Source organism: Acipenser ruthenus, chromosome 23 (assembly GCF_902713425.1).
Source record: "Acipenser ruthenus chromosome 23, fAciRut3.2 maternal haplotype, whole genome shotgun sequence".
In the NCBI taxonomy this organism is placed as follows: domain Eukaryota; kingdom Metazoa; phylum Chordata; class Actinopteri; order Acipenseriformes; family Acipenseridae; genus Acipenser; species Acipenser ruthenus.
The window spans coordinates 11617780-11641030 of NC_081211.1; the positions used below are offsets into that span (position 1 = coordinate 11617780).

Below are 23251 nucleotides of genomic sequence, written 5' to 3' on the forward strand. Positions count from 1 at the left end.
ATGCAGAACGGTTGGAAGAAGTATTTTGGGCAGAAGCCGCTGAGTGAGGTCAACATGGATAAATACCTGGCCAGTTTGGGTTTATATAGAAAAATTACAGCAAGAGACGCCTCTTGTCTGTTTAGAGCTGTTTCTGAACAGGTAAGATACAAAACATGTATTTGAGTTCTGAGATAAAATGGAAATAAATAAGTTAGCTGTCAAACTGAGTAAGTTGCTGCCTACTGTACATTGGCATTTGTACTTGCATGTACTTTTACTGCGCTGTAATGAGAAAATATTTGCTTTATTTATATTATCATGAAAACTATCTGGTATACTGGGACGTTTAGTGTAATTGCGTTAAGTGGAATATACAACTGTACCACGCAAGTAGTGGGTTGGCAGCTGAATATTTTGACATTTACATACAGTAGTTTGATTTGCCATTGGTTTGTTCAAATGGAAAGTGGGATCTCTCTTCTTTTTCTTCAATTTGACCTGTATTTCCTGGGTGATTACGTTGTATAAATGGTTCCCCCCAGCTTTATTACTCTCAGAATTACCACCAGCACATCAGGAAGGCATGTGTCTCCTTTATGAGGGCCAACCGATGCAACTTTGAGCCTGTAAGTAATTTATTGATTAAATATTAACGAAAACTAAAAAAAAAAACATTTAAGAATTTAGTAAATATACAGATGTTGTTTTTCTGGCATTTGTTTGTTGTGATTTTTAAATGTTTTTTTTATTGTTATTTTTAAATGTATAACTGTTTATAAAACACATGTCCATAGGTTGATTTTCAAAACATAGAGTACAATACAGGACATGTGTCCGAGTAGCTCTTGCACCAGTGTGAAACAAAATGGTAATTACAGTGATGGAAATCGCTCATATTGCATAGCAGTTTCACCCATTCCAGGTTTTACTGCAAGTTTGATTAGGCAGTGTGTAGCTAACAAGCTCAGGTGTGTCTTATTAAACTCCTAGGAAACCAGGAATGGATCCATGTGCCATGTAATAGGAGTCTTATGTGCACCCCTGTAATTGTACAAATAGGGTAATATTATTGTATTGCAGACTGTACTGCGGTATACCATCACTGAATTATAACATGTTGTCTTGCTTATTCCAGTTTGTTGCAGGGTCCTTTGAAAAGTATTTGGAGCGGTTGGAAGACCCAAAGGTATGAGCCCTCTGTTAAATCCTTGTGTTGGTTGAGGGTTTTTTCCTGAAGCTAATTTATGTTTATTTTTTTCTTGTAGGAAACCGCTGGCCAGGTGGAGATTAAAGCTCTTTCTTTAATGTATAAGTAAGTGAAGTTTGAGGTGCTGCTCTTAATTGTGATGAATTATACTGGTTGTTGGCTGCTTCTTTGGTGCTTGTGAAATGATGAGGGACACTGGCTAGAGTCGGGCACCATGAGAGCTTCCCCTCACAGCTCTGCACAGAGTGACACTGTGTACCGCAGCCCTGACCTCAAACTGAATGCAACTGTGTGACGATTGATGTGTATCCACAGATATATTGTACAGTAATTATTATTTTTGTGATTTTGAACTGCATTGTGATTTACTGAAAGGTTTTTCCTGTTTAATAAGCACTTGTAAGTAATTATGTTACATTATAATTCTGTTAAGTTATATATTAACATTTGTACAAAGTTATTTCAGACATGTATGTCCAACACACATATATGAGTTACAATCAAGAAGGAAGATTGCTTCTGTTGTAGTGTATTGATAAGGGTCTGATATTACACATAGAAAAAAAATGTGTACCCAAGTCCTCCAACATCACAGATATTTTGATACCATCCCAACATGGATAAATCAGTTCATCTAAGTACGTCCAACACCAAGGTATTTTATGAGCACTTCTCCCTTGTCAAGAAAGGCAGACAAATAATTTTTCTATCTTAATTAGTGCTAAATGGTTGAGATGCTATGATCAAGTAAAAAGCCATTTGTGATTACCCTCCTCTGTAAAGTATCTGAAATGTACAGCTGAAATTGTGGAACTGTCCTAATCTGACCCATAATCCAAACCAGGGAAGAACAATAATGACATGCATGCGAATAGCAGCTGTATAGACCAAACTTCAAAAATCTGTGATAAGGGTGTAAATCATTTACAGTATCATCTATAGTTTTTTTTTTTTTAAATCACTAATCTGAGCAGGGTCTGGTCCGAACGGGTTCTGATTAGCGAGACTCTACTGTAATTTGTTGTACAGGGGGAGTAATTGTGTAATCTGGTTTTCTTTGCCTGCTGTAGACGTCGCTTCATTATATATCGTCATCCAGGGAAACCACCTACCGAAGTTGCTGATGAGGATTACAAAGAAAAGGTAGTACTGAGTTTGTTTCAGCAGGGGCCTCTCTCGGTTTGGACCAGTGGTACCCTGATAGTCCACTTTAGGTGTCAGCTGTGAAAGCAATGCATGTACTGGTTTGCATGACTTCTACAGTGCTGTATTACTTAACACATGCTATTGTCTTTCTAGTCTGCGCTGTTTTCCAGTTCACTTAGGACTGTATTCACATACAGCCTATGAAACCGTAGCAGCCATAATTGCCTGGTGTCCAGTGTTTTAAATGTGTTGCTAATTGCATATATTTGATTTAACACTGCAGACATCAAAATAAAAATCTAAACATTCCAGATACCTGGTCTGCAGTGTTGAGTGGAGTGAACACTTTTTTCCCCCCATATTAAACACTATTTTATAAGCTCTTGTAGGATTGTCTTGTTACAAGTGTGTCGCTTGTATTTCTGCTTTAGTTTTACCAAAATCTATGCACTGCACCTTAAAGTAAGTTTGACATATTGTACGTACAGAGAGCGCCCCTTTCTGTAGCAAGTTTTATTGCAGGTGGACAGGCGTCTCACACTTTCTCAGGCCAATGGGACCGAGGAACCAGCAACCTCTATTTACCTCCATATTCTGTGTTGCAGGATATAATTGGCAAATCATAAGAGCTCCGCGCTGCTTTTTAGATTACCGTATAAACATAGTTAAGTCATTGATTAGGTCTCTTTAAAATGTTGTCTTCTCCACACATTGCTCCCTTCTATTCACAACTAATTGATTTATGCCTTTTTTTAATATGGCTTTGTGCCTTTTTCTACCTAATCCATCCAGCTGTCGTCTACATAGATCATTTTCATCTTATCTGTGTCATTGCTGATAGGCTTTTTTACAAGCCCAGCTGGTGCAGGATACACACTGTATAAAATAACAGTTCAGCAGGGGGAGCCACCTTTCTAGGAAAAAACTCAATGAAGAGGTCATGCAGCAGATAAGGCACATCTTTCAATAGAGTCTAACAAAGAGAACACAAGCACAAGACTGGGTTCATTTACTCTCCAGTAAAACATCCATATTTGGTATGTCTGTGTTGTAATGTAGTTAATTATAAGCAAGTTTGATTGCGATCTAATAAGACACCAGTCCTATGAAGGACTTTCCCTCATGACATAACGAAGCCTTTAAAAATGTGCTCCGTTAGTAAATATAGGAGTACATTACAATGTGAACGAACATAAGACTACATCCAATGCATTGGTCATTTTACAGGCAAGATGATATGTGTTTTAAAGAGCAAGATCTCCAGTCTGACCTGTAGTTGGTTGTTATTTGTGTGTTTCAGGTTGTGCTGTGCTGTTCTTACAATGGCCATTATGATAATGTGTATCCAAAACACTACCCTGCTGCTGCAGCAGTGTGCCAAGGTTAGTACTTGTTACACCAAATATGGTTTATTTTCCTCCATTTTGTATTTTAAGTTTGGTTCAATCCTAAACTATCCCAAAGTCATTATTCCGTTGTTGTAATGAACATGTCCCTAAAACATTTTAGATCTGAGAATGCTGAAATGCTACTTCTCTTTGCCTGGATTAACGATGGATTAGCTATAGCTTCAGCAGTTCTACAAGTATTAGTCTTTTCCCAAGACTGTTCTATTCCAGAATTCAGGCTGTTGCTTTGAAATCTGTGACGTGTTAGTCAGGGACAGAACAAGGAGTTAATGTACAGGGTTAGAATGTCTGAGCGTGCTTAGTATTCTGTCCTTTGAAAAAAATTCAGCCATCAATAACTGCATTTCCTGAAGAAAATTACTTGTTTGGAGGGAGTCAGAAACTAGTCTACAGCTACCAATTCAATCTGTAACCTTGGGGAGCTTTTCCTCCTGCAAGTCATCTACTATGCATAGTTTTTGTAACGGCTTCTCTTTACAACAAATGCTTGTCTCCTTATCTGGCCGATTTGCTTAAGGACACTTTTAACAAGGAATGTGTTACTGAAGGACCCGCAGATTGGGTATCGGCACAAGGCTTAACTTTAATCTATTGCAAGTGCAAGTCATCCCTTTTAACAATTACACACATTGGAAGAAATGTTCATTTTAATAAAAAGGGCAGTTTGGAATTCAATTTTGGTAATGTTTAAAACTTCGACACAGGCAAAGCCCTTCAATGAAGTTATTTTAAACATAGAGCTTTTAATTCCTTTCAGAAAGTTGTAGTAAACTTTACCCCTGATGCATACAGTAAGCTTTGCAAATCTGCCACTTAAAGCATCTAGCCTTGTTTTATATTTATTTATTATCTTTGGACCAGCTGTAAACTTTGGGATAAACAGGAGTTTATAGCACAACTTTCAGTGTTATTGCTGTATTTTACTCTCCCTCCCCCCCCCCCCCCCCCAACATTTTGAATGTCTAGTTTTTAATTATTTATTTTTTGCTCAGAGAGCTCACTAAGGCAAATTGTGAAAGGATAATTGAACAATGCAAATATTAGCATTATATTCAATTTAAAAATAAATGATGAAGATTGAATAAATGGGCCTGTCTGTGACCAGAATAGAGCAAGCCCTCAGTGTGTGTGTGTTTCCTTCCCCTGCAGCTGTCCTGTATGAGGTCCTGTACAAGGATGTGTTTGGGATCGAGGAGGAGGAGATTCACTCTGCCCTGGATGTGTTCCACGGCAGTGGGGGGAGGCGGTACCGCAACAGCTCCTCGATGTGCAGTGAGGACACCAACTTCAAAACCAGTGATGAGAAGAACCACAATTGCCCCTCAGCAAACAAGAAGTCAGCCTTTGAGTTAATATCTAACATTTAATGTCAGATTAGGATTGAGGTCTTTTCATGGTATTGGCTGCTTCCTCAGCATTGGTCTACGACTGTGTACGCGGTACCATTTAATATAACATGAAAGTGTAGATGTAACATTGTGAGCGTCTGAACTGGTGGAAGAGTTGACAGAGTTCACACGATTTCTCAAGTCCAGGAAACAAAAAAAAAATCATAAAATTAGAAAAACCACGGAAGCCTTTAAACAACGAGCAATAGAGGAAAAAAATATTTTCTATATATATATAAATTTCTCAAGATTTGAGTAACCAAAGTCGGAAACAATCATAAAGATTTCAACGGCATTTGTGTCTGTAGATGGGGCAATAAAAAGTGTTTTGAGTTCGTGTTGCATGTTTTCTGGTAATTGATATTCTTCCTTTTGTTAAATGTGCAGTAAGGAGGACTGGGAGGTGACTGAGGGTGATAATCCTTCTGAAGAGGAATCCAAATCTGGACCAGAAGAACAGAAGGTGAGAGGTGATCCTAGAGTACACCGATATTGGGGTGAAAAAGGTACATCAGGTTACCCTTCCTGTGAATCCCTATGCAGCGAATGCTGTTCCTGTGAATCCCCATGCAGCGAATGCTGTGCTGTGAATCCCCATGCAGCGAATGCTGTTCCTCTGGTGGTCCACTTGAATTCATTATGGACTAGAAAAATCATGACAAAATAACAACAAAACATTTGTTATTCAGATGTTACTCCTGCAATCCTATGAAACTGGATTGAAATCCATATGAATTTTATGCTACCAAACATCCAATTGCTGCAAGTAATCCCCGCGGGATGTAAACAAACAAGACCATCCCTTTCTTCTTTAGTTTTTTCATAGTTGAGTACGCAGAAGCCTTAATGCTTACAAGGGCATTTTTAAGCAATCCCAATGTGTTCCTTTTAAACTTTTCAGCCTGCAGACGGCCCAGCGAAGACCTCTTTTCCCTACAACGTGCTGAAAGCTTTGGACCCGTCTATCTACCGCAGTGTTGAGTTTGACGTCTGGCACGACAGCAGGAAAGGTAAAAGCTTTGCACAGAAGGTTGTCTTCAGTTCACCCAACATGTTCTTCTCAATGCACATGCTTCGCTTTCAGTATTTTGGTTTAGTGTTGAGTTATGGAACAGATGTGCCAATCGGGTGTTATATATACTTGTATACCAATTATGCAAATCAAAAAACTTGTATGTAATATATGCTTTTTTACAATTTGGGGGGTACAATATTTGTATGCTTTGGAGGATTATTTATACCAATGAAAACAATGATTTATTTAACAGAGCTTCAGAAAACTAACTACATGGTGTTTGCTGGGAGGCTGTACTGCTTGGGAGAAAAATGTCAGGTAATAGTGTTTGATTGTTTGTTTTTTTTTGCACATGAGAATACGTAAATCATACATGTTGAATTATTGATGTTCAGTGATAAATACAGTACATTACTTCCTAACAGTGTTACTGGTGCTTGTGGTTAGATGACTGTTTGTTGAGACAATCCTGCAAAAGACCTCCCGGTTCACCACAGTCTGCAGAACCCCCTCTCACCTCCTTTCTGCTGAAGACCCCTTACTGGATTTGCCCCGTTGTGTTGAGCACAGCAGTGTTTGAATAGCTGGTGTCTCCCTGTCTAGTGACTTGTAAACTGGTTGTGTTCCAGGTTCGCTTGGAGCCTGGCGGGAAGTACTACAATGCTTTTATCCAAGAGGTTGGGCATCACAGCAGTGCAGTCACGGTTTTTATAGAGGAGCTGGGTGAAAAGTGAGATGAGAAACTACACTACTTAAAAGCAATATGCAAAGTGAATCACTGCATATATTTATACCATTCTGTTAAGTAAAGAACATGTTTCAAAACAAGAAAAAATGATTTGAAGCTAATGTGGGTCCATCTTCGTTGTTTCTTAACAGTTTGTAACGATTAATAGTGTGTTAATTTTCAGTTATAGTGTAAACTGCTTTGGTAAACCGGTCTCTAGTGGGATTTGAAGCATTTCTTTTTTTATTACAAAAATTTAAACAGCCTGGGTTTATTGAACAAATAAATTGTCAAAAGAGATTTGCAGTCGAGCAGGGTTACAAGTTTTAGATCACCCTCTGTTGAGATGAAATGAAAACCTCAAGGACTTAATGTTTAGTAAAGAAAAAAAAACATGAATTAAAATGCGTTGCAGTGTGTGTATAGATAGAAGTGCTTTGATGCAGACTGTCTCAATTAAACTTTACAATGCATTAACAGACAAAAGACTAGACTAATCTATCAACATGCAGCTAGTATTCTGGCCTGATTAGCATTATCTTTCTAGGTAACCTGAAGTAATCCAAGGTTAATGCTCCTCTGGATCTGTGAAACCAGCCGTATAAACCCTCCCTCATTCCTTTGCTGTGTCTTTCCAGGCACCTTGTCCCTTTGACGAACCTGAAACCAGTCACCCAGGTTAACCCAGTGCCAGCCTGGAACAGTGCCCCAAACTGGAAAGGGGGGAATTATAACAGGATGTCTGATGGATATGCTGCGGAGCTCGGTCTGTCCCTTCAGATTTTATGTTTATTTGGGCTGCATGGTTTTGAAACACATTCTTTTTGGAAGAATATTTTTTTCATAGTCTGCATGCTTGCTGTTTTCTGATTTCACTTTTTCAACATTAGTTACTTGTAGAGAAGTCTAGGAAAGTTTAGATCCTATTAATCAGAACTTTAAAAATATTCCATCGTATATTATAAATTTAAACTTAAGAAACTTGGTCAAGTATGCAATTGTTACGGCTAGTACCTTCAAGAAGGCATTAGCTGAAATGTTAGTTTACATGGTTTAGGGTTTGTGAGTTGACCAACTTCTACCCCGTTGGGATAAGCCGCAGCTGGAGGCTTAGCATTTTGCAGCAGTGGCAAAATCTCCCTGGTTTTGAATCAACCATATATCTGTGGTTATCGCAAGATTAACCCTAAAAAAAATAAAAAAAATAAATAAATAAATAGTTAATGCTGTCCAGGGAGGGTCCCTAGTGCTGTAAATGCTCTGAAATCCAGCTTTGGGGGGAACTTGTCCCGGCAGGTGGCAGTGTAGAGGTTGGTCAAATTCGTTTCTAAAAAATCTTAACTTACACCACTCGATGTAAATTAATGTTGTGCATGGCCATTTTATATAATATATAAATTACACACGCATACAGTTGTAGTCAAAAGTTTACATACCCCAATGGAAATTTATAATTTGTAGACATATCTCGAAAAAAAATGATTATAGGACAAATATTTTGTAGTGAGTTTTGATTTTGTGAATGAGGAAAAAGTTAGAAGAAATGGAAGTGATATTAAGTGGGGTGGAAATCAATTGTATGACTGTTACATTTCCTTGAAATTAAGCAGAGTTTGACATTAACCAAAGTGATATTATCAGGAGCTTGTTTCCGTTGACTCCCATTATATTGGGGTTGAGACATTTCAGTTTGAGGATAATGAGCGGGGTGTGTTCTTAACCAGAGTAATATTAAGCGGCTTGACTATCATTTTTCCTGTTATTTTCCATTCAAAGACACTGACAACTGAACTAGATAACCTAGGTTTAAATAGCAGTATAAACTTGCTTTGGTATTTCTTTTTTTTTTTTACTGCAATATTCTTTTAATAGTAGTTTTACCTGACAGTCTTAAATGACTTCCTATAAACACAGACCATGACGTAAGGGGTCACAGAAGGCCCGTGGGAAGGAGATGTTCATGGCCGTGGCGCACAGCAGGGGGCAGTCTGGACTCCCCCCGAGACTGCAGCACAACATCCCTTCCGGCAGGTCCTCCTCCATCCACAACCCCCCGGGCAGCACCAACATGGCCCCCTACAAGCAGTACCGGCCCCACCCCTCCAGCCAGCGGGCAGGCCGAGGCTACGGGCCTCCCAGGTGAGGGACGCGCATCTTCCAGCACTGCTGGGACTGATTCGAACATTTGGACAAACACTCTCTGTAACGTGTTCATTGGTACAGATTGCCGTTTCTATTCGTTCGTAAAAACAGAATTTAGAAAATGACTATCCATAAGATAACATGCAAGAAAGCCAATGCATAAATGATACACAGAAGATAACACACTATACAGGAGTGTTTAATATTTTGTTTAAGTTTTGAAAGAATATTCAAACGTGAAAAACCCAGCACTTCATCGAAAGGCCGATTGCTGTCTGCTAGGGATGGTCCAGTGGTAACGGGCCCCCTAATTGCATGCAACAATTAAATACATTCACTGGAAATCACGTCCAGTCCTTACAATCCCTAAAGTGTCAACGTAGCAGAAGTCTGTCTGAAGGTTGGCTGTTCAATGTTTCCTAACATAGTAGAGCTCTGTTTTGAAGATTGTATGCGTGTTTTTGTATTGCGTTTCCTACAGGGTTTTTGTTCCCTTTTTCTATAGAAGTTCAGCATGCTTTGTTAATAGACACCCTTTGGTTGGACCCGAGGTAGCGTACTACTCTAGCCCAGGAAGGCGGTATTACCAGAGCTTTGATAACTACTCCTACAGGTCACGGTAAGTGCAAGGCTGCTGTCCAGTGTGTCGCAGAACCACATTCGTATCCTCAAATATTTTGATGTTGTTTAGCTGATTTAGCTCCTTTTCTGCTTGCTCTGAACATAACTTTTCAAGTCTTGTTTAATATTTAATAAACCCGGCTCACGACACACTATATCTTGTTGGAGTTTTCCTTTGGAATCAGTGCAGCTAACATTTCAAGCACTGCCTACAGTTGTTTGCATGTCATTAAAGTGCAGTGCTCCCTAATTTGAATTGCTACATAAAAAAATGAAGGGCTGTGCATTGGTGAAGGGAGCTTGTACTATAAAGCATAAGGTCCCTTCAAGTGTGTGATAAATACTGCTGTGTTTGAATCATTAAATAATGAGGGAACACTCTGTACTGCAAAATGTATTATTGTGGATAGATTCTTAAGCATGTTGACAATTTAATAAAATAAATAAAACTTCTACAATGAACACACACCTCCATCGGGGAAACAAGTGAGAAGTTGGTGACTGAATAACTGATATTTAAGGTGTTTGTTACCTGGAACCCAGTGAAAATCAATGCAAATGTTTTGCAGTGTTTCACGAGGGGTACTATGTTATACAGTTTAGTAGTACAGCTAAGTTTAGCGTCACCTAGAATTTTACGATTGAGACATCATATAAGATTTTATTTAACATCATGTAATCAAAGAAATTATAAAATGATATTGCAAAAGTCTACTAGAAGCCAGAATGGTAGTATAATATTTCATGTTACATTTTTGAAATGCCGCATTTTTCAGTTTGCCTATTTCGTTAAGTATATAGAAAACTACAAAGTGGCAAGTAATTCAATATTTTAACATAACATTTATTCATTAGGTTTCATTGGCTTTATGAAGCAAAATGAGTTAATTCTATAGTGATGCAAAACTTTTGTCCATAGCTGTACAGTCAACACTCATTAATGCAAATTTCAAGGGACCGGCAAAAATGTTGTCTTATCAGTCATTCTTAGAGTCCAAGCCAAATGCATACTGTCAGTTCTTATTGAAGTTACAGTAACCCTGAAATCAAATTTCAATTACAGACCAATGGAAAGTATTTTAAATGTAATAGTATAAATCTGCAAGTCTCGTCCTGATCACAAACATTTTTAGACCACAAAAGCAAGGCGTCCTCAACATCAGGGTATTGGGAAATGCTGATGATTGCATCCACGGTTTTGCTGTTCATTGGCCTGTATTGTACCCTGATTTTTCATAATGGTTGAGAAAGTGTTCATGGGAATGTTGAAATTTGCTTCAGCATCTTCTTGTATGGGAGTGAATTATCCCCTGCTTTCAACACCTCCACTTTTGTCTGCAAGGATAATGCACAAAAATACGATACAGAGGTGCTAATCTGGATGCATATTTAATATATTTTTCCATATCCTTTACACTCGGCTGTTTGAACTGGAGCAATATGCTTTATTCAGATTTCTTCCCTGGGGAGGAAGCTTTGAAATAATTTGCACAAACAGGAAATTAGTGTTAAGTGAATGCTAAATTTGGCTGGTTCAGGAAATTGGTTAAATTCGAGTTTGTCTTCATGAGATTTGACACTTTTGTGTTGTTTTATTTTTGGTTTTAGGAGCACAACAGTTTTTATATTTTTACCTGATGTTTTATTTAGCATTGTAAGCGGGATGTTTTTATGAACTTGATCTGAGCAGTTCTCTATGTGAAAGATATGCTTGAATTTAGTCTTTTCACCATTCATGCTGCACTGGCCACGCAGCATTGGGTTGAAAGGTGTGCTTGAGCCACTTGATGTTAAGGGTCCATGTTCCTGGAGTTCCTATAGCCGGTCTCCAGCAGATGCCCTGTGTGAATAAAAAGTGCCAGTTCACCTTTGTGCCCGACAATGGGGAGGAGCCACAGGCCTGAATGGGACCATCACCTTCAATGAGCTAGAGGAGGGGGATGAGACTGCCTTCCCGCCCCTGCCAGTAAGTTCCCCTGCATGCTTTTAGCATGAAGTATTGTAAGGAAACTGTAATATATGTGTTTCTCTCTGTGGAGGAGCGCACACAGCAAGAATAGAACAAGTTTCCTTTATTGATCCCAATATTATTATTAGACACAATGAGGCCACTAGATAAACAGAAATCAAGCAATTATATCCGTTCCCAATTTCTGGAAGAAAGCATCAGACACTGCGCTGGTGTGAGTTCATGGAAGATCTTTATGCTTCTCGAATGCACCTCCAAGTGCCTACTGTTTTTATACAGTTTGTACCCCCCTTTGCGTGAAAAGTTTAGTGTCGGCTTATCTATGTGTGTCAGCAACATTTTGACCAGATAACTCCTGCTTGCACCAGGTCAGGTTAGGCCACAATAAAACATTTATTTCCCTGAAAGTAGCCAGATAACGGCATACTTTGCACAGCTGCACTCAGAATCATGATTCTGTCCTTGTAATCTTTTCCTGAACTCTTTGCAGTATATAGAATATCATATAGGGTGCTGAACGATACAAGCCGATATCCACTCTTTAGAGGTCCGAGGAAGGCTACCCACAAGCGTGCTTACTGGCCGCTCTGACCTTGAGCGGGTGAAAATCAGCTTGCATCGCACAGCACCCCATACTATATTGTTGCATACTGTAAGAATGATTTAACAGCATAGCTCATTTTAACATGGCGTCCCTGCCATCCAATACAAGCCATGCGACACAAAGAAATTGCAGATGGCTGTGTCGCGTCAATGCATTTATATATTGTCTTAATAGATCACCCAAGTAAGTGTGGTCTACCAAAACAAACCTGTGCATTATTAGGCTGTCCTCACTGGGATAGGATTGGAGCTTTGCCCCAACTGTGTATTCAAAAGAGCACATGCTGCTTGTGCACTGGTTGTGTATTTAAAAACGTGGTCATGTGACGGTTATGTTTTTGATTTTTCAGGGACAAGGAGTTTCCCCTCCACTTGCCCCCCCTCCTGCCACCTTCTGGTTGAGAAGGGAACCCAACCCCTCTGGAAAGCAGGCCACGGCTTCATCTGAGGACGATATGGATGAACGGAGCAACAGTGGTGAGCAGGAGACCTTTGCAGAGTTATTCTGTTAACGTGCTGTATAGTCCTGCAAAGAGACGCCGGGGCTCTTTTACTTGGGGATTCGCTGTTTTGTGTGAAGGATGCAATTCATTTGGTTTCATGTTTTAAGCCTGTGTCAGAGTCTCCGATGTTTGCATTGCTTTACAGCAGCATGGAAAGTTGTAGAAGTCAAATTGATAAAATTCCATATTAACACCTTTTATAGTAGGTGGGTTTCTAATCGATTCACCTTTTTAATAGTCCTCGATACAAGCCCTTTCGCTTATCTTGATTGGAGGAGCACACCCATACAAAAGTGCTTTCACCTGTGTTCCACATCTGAGTGATTTCTGACGACAAATACCAAACAAAAAATGGCGGTGGCTTTAGATTAGGGTCAGATCTGAATGCCTGTGTTGCTTTTATGTAGCTATTTTATTTTTGTTTTTGTTTTTGTTTTTTTTCTGTCCTTTTAGGTGAATATCCTGAGGATTACATTTACATTGATCCAGGTTAGTACACACTGTCTTGTTTGAACACGGTGGTAGAACGACAGCAACGTTGAAATGACTCAACAGGCATACAGAATCGAATGGCATTTTTCCAGTGTTGCCAGATCATTATTTTAAATAGGGGGATGTATGCTGTTTTGTTTGAAATGCACTCCTTTTAAGTCAACATGTGTAGAATATATTTGCCCTGGTTTAAAACCTGCTATCCTTTCTGCCACCTTTTGATTTTTACTGCAGCCTGTGTGGTGTTGGTGTTTTACTTTGCTTTTGCTTGGATATTAATATAATTTTAGAAACGCCAATCTCCTGGATCACCACTTACTTGAATAATCACATAATGTGTGCATTCCTGTGAGTGATTATGCATCAACAAGTGTGTCATCAACATAGATTAGTTCCAAATGTAGCATTTTGCATTCAAGTTGAAATAAACAGCCACCGCAAAATGATCGATGAAGAAGGTTTGTTTTATACTTGAGGCAGCAGCAGGGATAAAAACAAACTTTAAATGGGGAAGTTCTATGCAGACGTGTTGAACTGCACTTGAAACCTGCGTGTCCCATTCTGATCACAGGCATTTTTAAACCACAAAAGCAAGGCATCCTCAACATCAGGTATTGAGCAAATTGGAAACCCTGACGACTTGCATCCACATAAGCCTGTATTATTGTATCCTGTTTTTTTTAGCATGGATGACAAAGTGTTTTCTTGTCCCCAAACAGCATTAAAATATAGTACAGAGACGCTAATGTGGATTCAAGTTAATACATTTCCCAATATCCTTTACACTGGGTCATGTCATTTCATTCACATTTCTTCTCTGGGAGGGCTCCAAAATAGTTCGTACTAACGGGAAATTTGTGTTAAGTGAATTTGTGTTGTAAGAAGTATCTTATAATAAACGACTGCTAAATTGCTCGACCTTGTAGAAAATTCCCCCCATTTTTGTGGTGGTAATGTGGTGTGAAGAATAAACTGGCCTCTGCATTAATCCTGGCAGTTTGTATATTTCAGTATAATCCTTCAGAATATTAAGATATTATTGTTGAGTGTGTTTTTTTTTTAAACTTTTGTTTTATTTATGTTTCCATCCTTGCACTTTGTCATGTTTGTTAAAGTATGCATGCTGTGTAGGGCCCCCAATTTGTCCAGTTGTCATACTGTAGCTGTTTGCGATTCCCTCATTGTCTGCTGCAGTTAGACCGTCCTCCTGCTCCTGCTGCTGCTGCTGCTATCTGCCTTATTATCTTCAACCCTGGGATTTGTCTTTGAGTGCGATGGCGCCTGCATCTTTGCTACTTTCTCTCACTGACAGTCTGTTTTTGTCATTCTTCCACCAAACCCACAGTCTGGCCTCCATGGTCTAACATGAGGAGGCAGCAAGGTGCAGTGCAGGTCATAGTGTGGGCTGCAGTTTTATGAACACTGTGCTCTGCAGGTTTTTCAGTTAACCCACATCCTTAAATATCGATCAGCTGAATGTGTTTAAAGTACACAAAGATACCGGTATGTTCAAGGGGACTTTGAGAAAAGCATAGTGCACAGGTTCGTGACAACAGTACCCTGGCTGGTGTCTTAATCAGGAGTTCATGTGGCAACAGATGGCTATTTCCACGCTTTCCGTTTTCATTGCAGTTAAACTGTGATGTTGTAATTTCACTTGATTTCCTGTGAAACCTAATACGGCCTCAGATTCAGCATTTGATTAAAAAGTAATGCTATCTTGTTCCATTTAAATGAATTTGTCAGCGGATAGATTCACATCCTGCACTGTTTGATATCATCAATACGCTTATTTTTAACAACAGATTGTGGTCTTGTAGCGAGTGTCCCTATCTAGCCGATTATCCGTCTGATCTTCATGTTGGTTGCAGCACGGGCATGTTATCTGTGATTGAATAGATGGAAGTCACCTCCCAGATGTGCTGTTAGCGCTCAATTACCCTGCAGATTTGATGTTGGAGCACAAATATCTTTGTGCTGCATGGTGAACGGGCAAGATCCAGCACAGCAATGGGTTTCCACCACACTGTAATTGGAATCCAATGAGCTAGGTTGTAGCTTTCAGCTGCTAAATCGTGTGGGGTCTGCTGTTGACCTGTATGTTAAAACTCCTGACAGGTGTGCATCTTCTTTTCTGATACAAGTGTTGAAGTCATTTTCTGATTTGAGCTTCATCTGTTTATCTCAAATTGAAATGTCCCATACAGAATATCAGTGGGGTGTCGATGGGAACAGTATTTCCACCCTGTTTTTAATAGAAGTTCAATCTGCCTGCACCTCGGTTGACATTTTTGCATATTATATTACTGGTAAAAAATGAACAAATAAAATCACCTTTTTTGGATGGGGGTTTTATAAAGCAGTGAGACAGGTGCTGAATAAATAGCTATTTGTTTTTGCACTGTATTAAACAGACCTGTGTTTCTGTTTCCTTGTCTTTAGGGCACTAAGGTCCTTGCACCTGTGTGTTAATGAAGGGATAATTGCATTGCTGTGGCATGTTACAAATAATATAATCCGACCTGATGTTGTGCTTTATCGCAGAGGCTGGATTCCAGAGTCCATCTGTGTATGCTGCTGCAGAGTCCACCACTAACCTGGTAAGAATGTTATCACAGCCTCGCAGGCTGGGATTCGCCACTTTCACTTTGTACCAAGTTGTATTGAAAATATCCCTTTATTTTAAGTTTTATATATCCCTGTTTTTTTAAATAAAAATGTAAGAGTGGAAATTAAAACATGAAACTGGTGTAATTATAGAAATTGTGATTTTATTGCTGCCCATAATCCCTGCATTGTAGTTTTTCTTGTATTTGATGATGTAAATGTTGGACCTGGAATCTTGTTGTCCATTCAGGAAGGGGGGACTCATGCTGGATCACTGCAAGATGCCGTTGCCACTTACAGTTACTCCCAGCAGGTAACTCTCCAATTATCTGAGGCACTGACAATAAGAAGTGTACATACACAGGTGTGCAATTTAAAAAAAATAATAATAAAATAAAGAAATAAAAATAAATAAATAAATAATAATAAATTAAGAAAAAAAAAATTAAAAAATGATCTAGCAGTTTGTATCTTGTAAAAAGACTATTTGTATCTATGTGTGTGTGTATATATATATTATATATATATATATCTGTTGTCTAAGGTTTTGGTGAACTCCTCGGTGAACTCCTTGTCCTGTGTCAACGCTGCTTCAGCCACTGTGTTCACCTCCGGCTCCACAGCCAGCTCCCAGTCCCCTGCAGCCCCTCCCCAGTCTACCGTGCAGCCAGTCATTGTGCCCCCCCACCCCGTCACACGACCAGGTAATGCCATGTGTGCCAAGCAAACAGTCTGACCACTCTGAATATCCAGAGCGCTGTGTTTCCTGGGTTTATTATTATTATTATTTATTTCTTAGCAGACGCCCTTATCCAGGGCGACTTACAATTGTTACAAGATATCACATTATTTATACATACAATTACATTATTATTATTTTTTTTTTTTACACATACAATTACCCATTTATACAGTTGGGTTTTTACTGGAGCAATCTAGGTAAAGTACCTTGCTCAAGGGTACAGCAGCAGTGTCCCCCACCTGGGATTGAACCCACAACCCTCTGGTCAAGAGTCCAGAGCCCTAACCACTACTCCACACTGCTGCCCACCTGTCAGAGGTTTGACTGTACTTTGATTGCCTGAAGCAAGTCTTGCAGAAGCTATCGGGGGGGGGGTAAAGGTAATTTACTATTAGCGTTGCTGTGAGTGGTTTGATAGGGATCGGTGTGCAATATCAAACACTGGAGGAGATGTATACAGTACAGTATACTGTTTTAGACAATTAATAAGTTAACCAGTGTTCATTAATGCAGAAGCAGCTTTACCAATGACTAACTTAATCAGTCACAGTTATGACTTGGACATTTTGCTTTAGATTTGTCAATCTGAAGTCAATTAAATTCCTTGGCACCCAGCACTACTTCAGTAACACCAGTTATTGCCCACTGGTGAAGCACTCTGTTTAAAGGCCTTGTGGTGTTTAGATAGAATATCCGTAGCCATACAAAACATGCAAGCAAGGCATGCCTTGAAATACACTACTGGGCAGCAGTATATAGCAGTTCCTTCTACTGTGCTTTGTCTGAAAATAAGTTTATTCTCTCAAGTGTCTCTTAGTTGGTGTTGAATCATCTTTTTTAGTTATAAGATTTTTCTTCTTCCACTAACCTTGCTGTTTTGTTTAATATGATTTTTTTTTTTAATAAGAGATGCAGGGTTGATTTGAGGAGCGGATGATCCAAGTACCACATTCAGATCGTTAAATGAAACATCCATCAGGGCTTTTAAGATTCTCTTTAGTGAATTTCTGAGTTCTGTTTTAAAACTAAAAAATAAACAATAAAAAAAATCCAAAATTGGTTCTGCTGCAGGTTTTAGAGATCAGTTAAATAGACTCCATAGTCAGAACTACAAATTGAGTCCTATTCTAGATGCATTGCCTGCTACAAACGCAGGGGGTTCTGGATGGAAGAGAAGGGGTGATATAATTTAAGGGTTTAATTGCATTGTCGTGAAGTGTTGAAGGTAATAATGAGAGTGTCCCAGACTGGACAGAGCAAGAAGCATTTTCTTCAAGCTGAAGTCAGTGTGGAAATCAAGGAAAATACAGCAAAAAGACCAAGCTCAGGATCTACCAGAACTGCTGTGTGGATCTCGCGAGTGAATGACAGATTACAACCTGAAAAAACATGCCAGCTTCCTCACAGACTGTCTGAAGAAAATCATGCGCATCTTCTGGCCATAGACAGGCTCCAACCACAGCCTTCTCAAACTGACCAAGCATCAAGACCATCCTTACTAGAAGCAGATGGAAGAGGATTGGCTGACCTTCGCAAAGATGGCAGTGACATCACAAAGGAAGCCTTGCGTTGGACACCTGAAGGCTAAAGAAAGAGAACTTGGAAGAGACTCCACCTGAGCTGGGGCACAGCAGAAAGCCAGGCCCAGGGTTGGGTAACTCTCATCGCTGCCTTGTGTGCCAGAGGGCACGAAGAGGATAAGCAATTAAGAGTCAATAAACATGGGTGCTATATTATTACCAAGGTTAAAATAGTTATATATTTACTTCTGTCTGAAATAAATCATTGCAGTCCACTAAAGGAGTTCACTTCAGAGCAGGGTTTGAGAGTCTGTAGCATTTCCTCGCTAAGCAACGGTTTTAGAACAAGTGTCGTTAATTGGTGTCATCTTTTCCTTTAAGGGAGCTGCTGGGAATGGGAGAGCAGTGCCCGGTTGTTGCATAATTTTGTAGAAGTGCTCGGAGTCAAATCCATTTGGTTTTGTGTACAGGTTCAGTATATTGGAATGCAACAAAATGTGAGGACTGTGTACCAGTCAGTATATTCCGGAGTTAAACTACAAGTCTGTTTAGTTTGGCGTCCTGACAAATTTCATTGTGTAGGTGTCGGTTTGCCATCTGGTTTTTATGACTGCTTGTCATTTTACCCAGTTTTATATGTAGTTGCACGCTACAATGACACTTGATTTATACAGTGTGTTTTTGGTTGGATGTGCGCATTAGTAAAAGTTATTTATTTGGTAATTGCACTGCAGAATTCTATTTTGCATATCAAAAAAGTAGTGTGGAAAAATGAAATCTTTAGACATGCACAGATCTACACGAACTGTAGCTTCACTCTGGAATACTTGGCCAATGCATATTTCTCTGTATTGAATATGGATGCACATTCACGCTGCTAATTGCATGTTTCTGTAAGTGTTTACCTCCAGAATGCCTTTGAGACCAGCACGTGAGAGCAGTTTGCACAAATACATATATAGTGAAGTTGCAGTGTAGGCTGGGTGTTGTGCAACATCCCCCAAAAAATGCTTTATTACACAAGAAAAATAATTCCTATAACACTGCGGTCTGTTTAATGTAAATAGTGTTGGATCTCCAGTAAATATCACTGTTTAAATCTTTCTAATGGGCTTTTCTTGGTTTTCTACAGTACAGTCTGAAATACACTAAAAAACACTTCCATCCGCTGTCTAGTTTGATTTTCATAACTTCTGTACCTATAGTTCTCTCTTGGGACAGAGGGTAGGAGATGTCTTGTTCACACAGAGCGTGGTGAGGGCATGAGGTGGGTTACCCAGCCATGTTTTTGATGACAAACTCTTGATCAAGCAACTAGAAAACAGACAAGCACAGGTTATTTTTATTATCAAATGTGGTAGTATTTCAATCGGTCGCTCTTTAGATCTGCTGAATACATCCCTATATGTCATAGCTTGTCTCTTGAGTGTTGCAGCCTTTGCTTCATCAGTACATGATCATAGAATTTGGTGAAAGTAGATTTCAAAGCAGAATTTATTTATTTTTTAATTTTTTTTAAAGCATGCCAAATAACAAAAGATCTTCCACACAAGCCTACAGGCACTAGTGATAATAAGAGGCTCGATAGTGGATATCAGTGTGTAGTAAGTAATGTCTGCTGTGTCAGGAACTATTGTTTAACAAGAATACAAAATAAACTAGTAAATGACTTGTAGTCATGTGTGCTTGTCCTGCATGTCTCCTGCTTCCCTGCAGTTGTGCTGCCCCCCCTGTCCGTGTCGTACCCCCCGGGAGCCCCGCTGTTTGTGAATGAGCTGGGGGAGCCTGTGAGTGCCCCCCCTCCCCTGCCACTCTACTCCTGTGATCCAAATGGGTACGACCTCCCGAGAGGTGAGCACACCGCCCACATTACTGTGACTGCAACAAGGCATGGCTTTAGTAATTTCATACTGCAATTACACTTTCTGTAAAGCCTGATCTTATTTCATTTTTTTTACCATTTACTATTAAGTGACGTTTACGTTCAGATTATATGGGCTGGGATATTGACCACTTTAAATACGTTTTCAAATCGGCTTAACAAGGGACAGTTAAAAAAAAATAAATAATAAAAAGTCTGTTTGGTTATGAACACTTTTTTAGAATTTTAAAGTGGAGGTTGTGCAGCAGTTCTAGGGCACCGTCACAACACTTTAGGACTGTTTTAATGACAGGTTTATTTAGATTTATTAAATCAAGTTCGGTTTTGTGCTCATAAAACCAACTTTATTATTATTATCCTTATCCAGGGTGACCTACAATTGTTATTATTTTTTTTTACATACAATTACCCATTCATACAGTTGGGTTTTTACTGGAGCAATCTAGGTAAAGTACCTTGCTCAAGGGTACAGCAACAGTGTCCCCTACCAGGGATTGAACCCACAACTCTCCGGTCAAGAGTCCAGAACCCTAACCACTACTCCACACTGCTGCCCAACTTCAACTGTAGGGTTAAGCAGATAAGTGTTGAGCTTGCTGTGTGCTTTGAAGTATCTCTAAATAGCACATGTCCGGTTCCCTTTGTAGATTACAAGGTTGTCCAGTATTACTTCAACATGGGTGTGCAGGTAAGTATTGACTTGTTTGTTCTGATTTCAGCAAATATTATGGCTTACAGTGTTATGGATTGTCTTGACTAATATGTATCTCCCTCTGCCGTTTACATGGTACAGTTTTCAGTGTTTATGGAAATGGAAATCCTTTTGCTGTTGACCTGCATTATGCTCTTCGGTGAACGAGTTTGAGTGTTAGCTTTGCAAGGTTCTCAAGAGAATGTCACGTGCATCTATGAACAACAAAGTTATTTACACTCTTGGCGTGTGGTACTGGGTTCCACTGAGCTCCTGTAGGTATGCTGCTGTGTAAGCTCTTCAGTTTTTTGAGCACACATATTGGTTAGAACTAGTCTTTTGAAGAGTAACTTTGGGCTCCAGACCCGTCCTTTCTCGCCTAATTAAAATCCAGGTGTGTGTTCAACAGTAAAGTATCGGACTTGCCTTTTGCATATTCCGTCTGCAAGATCTTTTTCATTTTCTATAGTTATTTCAGTTCATCCTTTGAATGGGTTAACGGGGATGGAAATAAGACTCCTGTTGTATAGCAGTTTCACCCATTCCAGGTTTTAATATGTGCTTGTTAACCAGCTTGGCTGTGTCTTATTAAACACATAGTAGAACTCTGAATGGATCAAACTGCTGGCAATGGGAGTCATGTTTCCATCCCTGGATAATGTTGTTTAATACAGAATGCACTCAGTTTATGGGCTTTTACTTGTCAATATTTAATTTACAGTCGGCAGCATGTTTCAGCCGTTCTTTTGATGGTGTTTGTTTGCTTGCCTCTCAGTGGTATCATGAGAGCTACTGGAACCCCATGGTGCAGATGCAGCAGATGTACCAGCAGTCTCCCACGGAGCAGTACCAGGGCTTTAGCACGGCCCAGCCCATGACCGAGCAGTCTCTGCAGCAGCAGTACACAGATGCTGGGAGATCCAATGACAATTGGGGCCTTCCAGAGTTCCCTCCTAATGGTAGGTGAGATGTTTCAGAACCTGTGGAGCAGAATCAGAAATTATTTTTCCTGGTCATCCCAGTCCTCCCCCACATGGAGAACAAAGTTATCAAAGTGGCCTTTTTTTTTTTTTTAAATACTTTTTTTTGGTGCAAAATTCAGACTCATTCTCGCCATGTGAAGTTACACAGCTCTATTGTGTATATATAGGGATTCTAGTGTGTGAACTGTCTTTTCTTTAAGATAGAAGGAGAACATAACTTACTGTGCTATTTTCTCTTCCACTGTGCTGTAGGTTTTGCCCCAAATGTGGAGGCTGCTCCAGTGTCTCAGGGGGCAGTCTACTACCCAGTCATGACTGAGCTCTTCAACCAGCAACCTCTTCCCACCTATGAGCCCTGCATCCCAATGGAGCCTGCATATCACTATGTAGCACCCTGGCCACCGGTGAACCAGCCACGCATCCACGGCACGCTGTGTCCTACCACGGTTCACATCCCCCAGAACATGTAACTGGCACCACCTTCACCCTCCGGGGCCCCAAGCAGTTACTCCCGGGCTTCATCACTGGGGGAGAAACCTCGGGTCTCCGAGTGTTTTGAGGGCCCAGGTACATCTCCTGGTTTGGAACAGACCACAGCAACAGCTTCCTGTGTCAGTCCTGTATATATTTAAGATTTGTTTATTCTAAGTGTTTAAAGTTCTAAATGGTATGTAATTGTCACTGGGGGATTATACTTTTATATGTATGTTAATGTTTTTGCAGTTTCGTGCATTTTGACCATTCGCACTCAACATTGCTGGCTATTAGACACCATAAAGAGTCTCTTGCTCTGGTGTTTTAAAGGGGTCTAATAAAAGCCCCTTCAGTAGCATTGTACTGGGCACGACTTTGGTTCTTCCAAACTTGCCTGAAGCAAACCCCAGTGCTAGAATTTGAAATGTTAACCAAAGCTTTGAACCCCATTCTGTTGATGCGGGGCACTAGCAACATTACACCGTGTAACACATTTTTTTTTTTTTTTTGTTCCTGGGTATTAAGTGTTATTTCCTAATTGCTTATGCCTCAAAAGTATAGAAAATGGCTATTATTCCCCACAAACTTTGCTTTTGTGACCAGGACAGTGATATTTTGAAATTTACCTATTTTCCAGAACATTCCAGATAGATTCAGTGCTGAGTAAACTTGGAGTAACTTCTAGAACTTTCCAGTAATATAAATAGTAGTATAAATACAGGGGCCTTAAGCCCACCAGTTCAGTTTAGTTCCAGCTGCCTAAGTGGATACATATCTGCATTTTTCTGAGATGGCATCAAGGTCATAGGAGACTTCAAAATGGTGGCATTCCTGATGGGTCTCCAAGGCGGTTTTACCAAGTTTCCCTGCTATCTTTGCCTTTGGGACAGCAGGGACACCAAGGTGCACTACCACAGGCGGGACTGGCCACAGCGGACCGAGTTCTCTGTGGGGAGGAACAACGTCAAGTGGGAGCCACTGGTGGACCCTCGGAAGGTGCTGATGCCACCACTGCACATCAAATTGGGCCTTATGAAACAATTTGTCAGAGCTCTAGATAAGGAGTCGGCAGCCTTCAAGTACCTTCAAGACTTCTTCCCTAAGCTGTCTGAGGCAAAGGTCAAAGCCAGTGTCTTCGTCGGACCACA

The 23251-nt window shown here is 39.9% G+C and overlaps 1 pseudogene; it reads left to right on the top strand.

Annotated features, from left to right (window-relative positions):
- LOC117398374 (putative bifunctional UDP-N-acetylglucosamine transferase and deubiquitinase ALG13) lies at positions 1-22398 on the top strand (annotated as a pseudogene).
- The last annotated feature ends 853 nt before the right edge of the window (positions 22399-23251 follow it).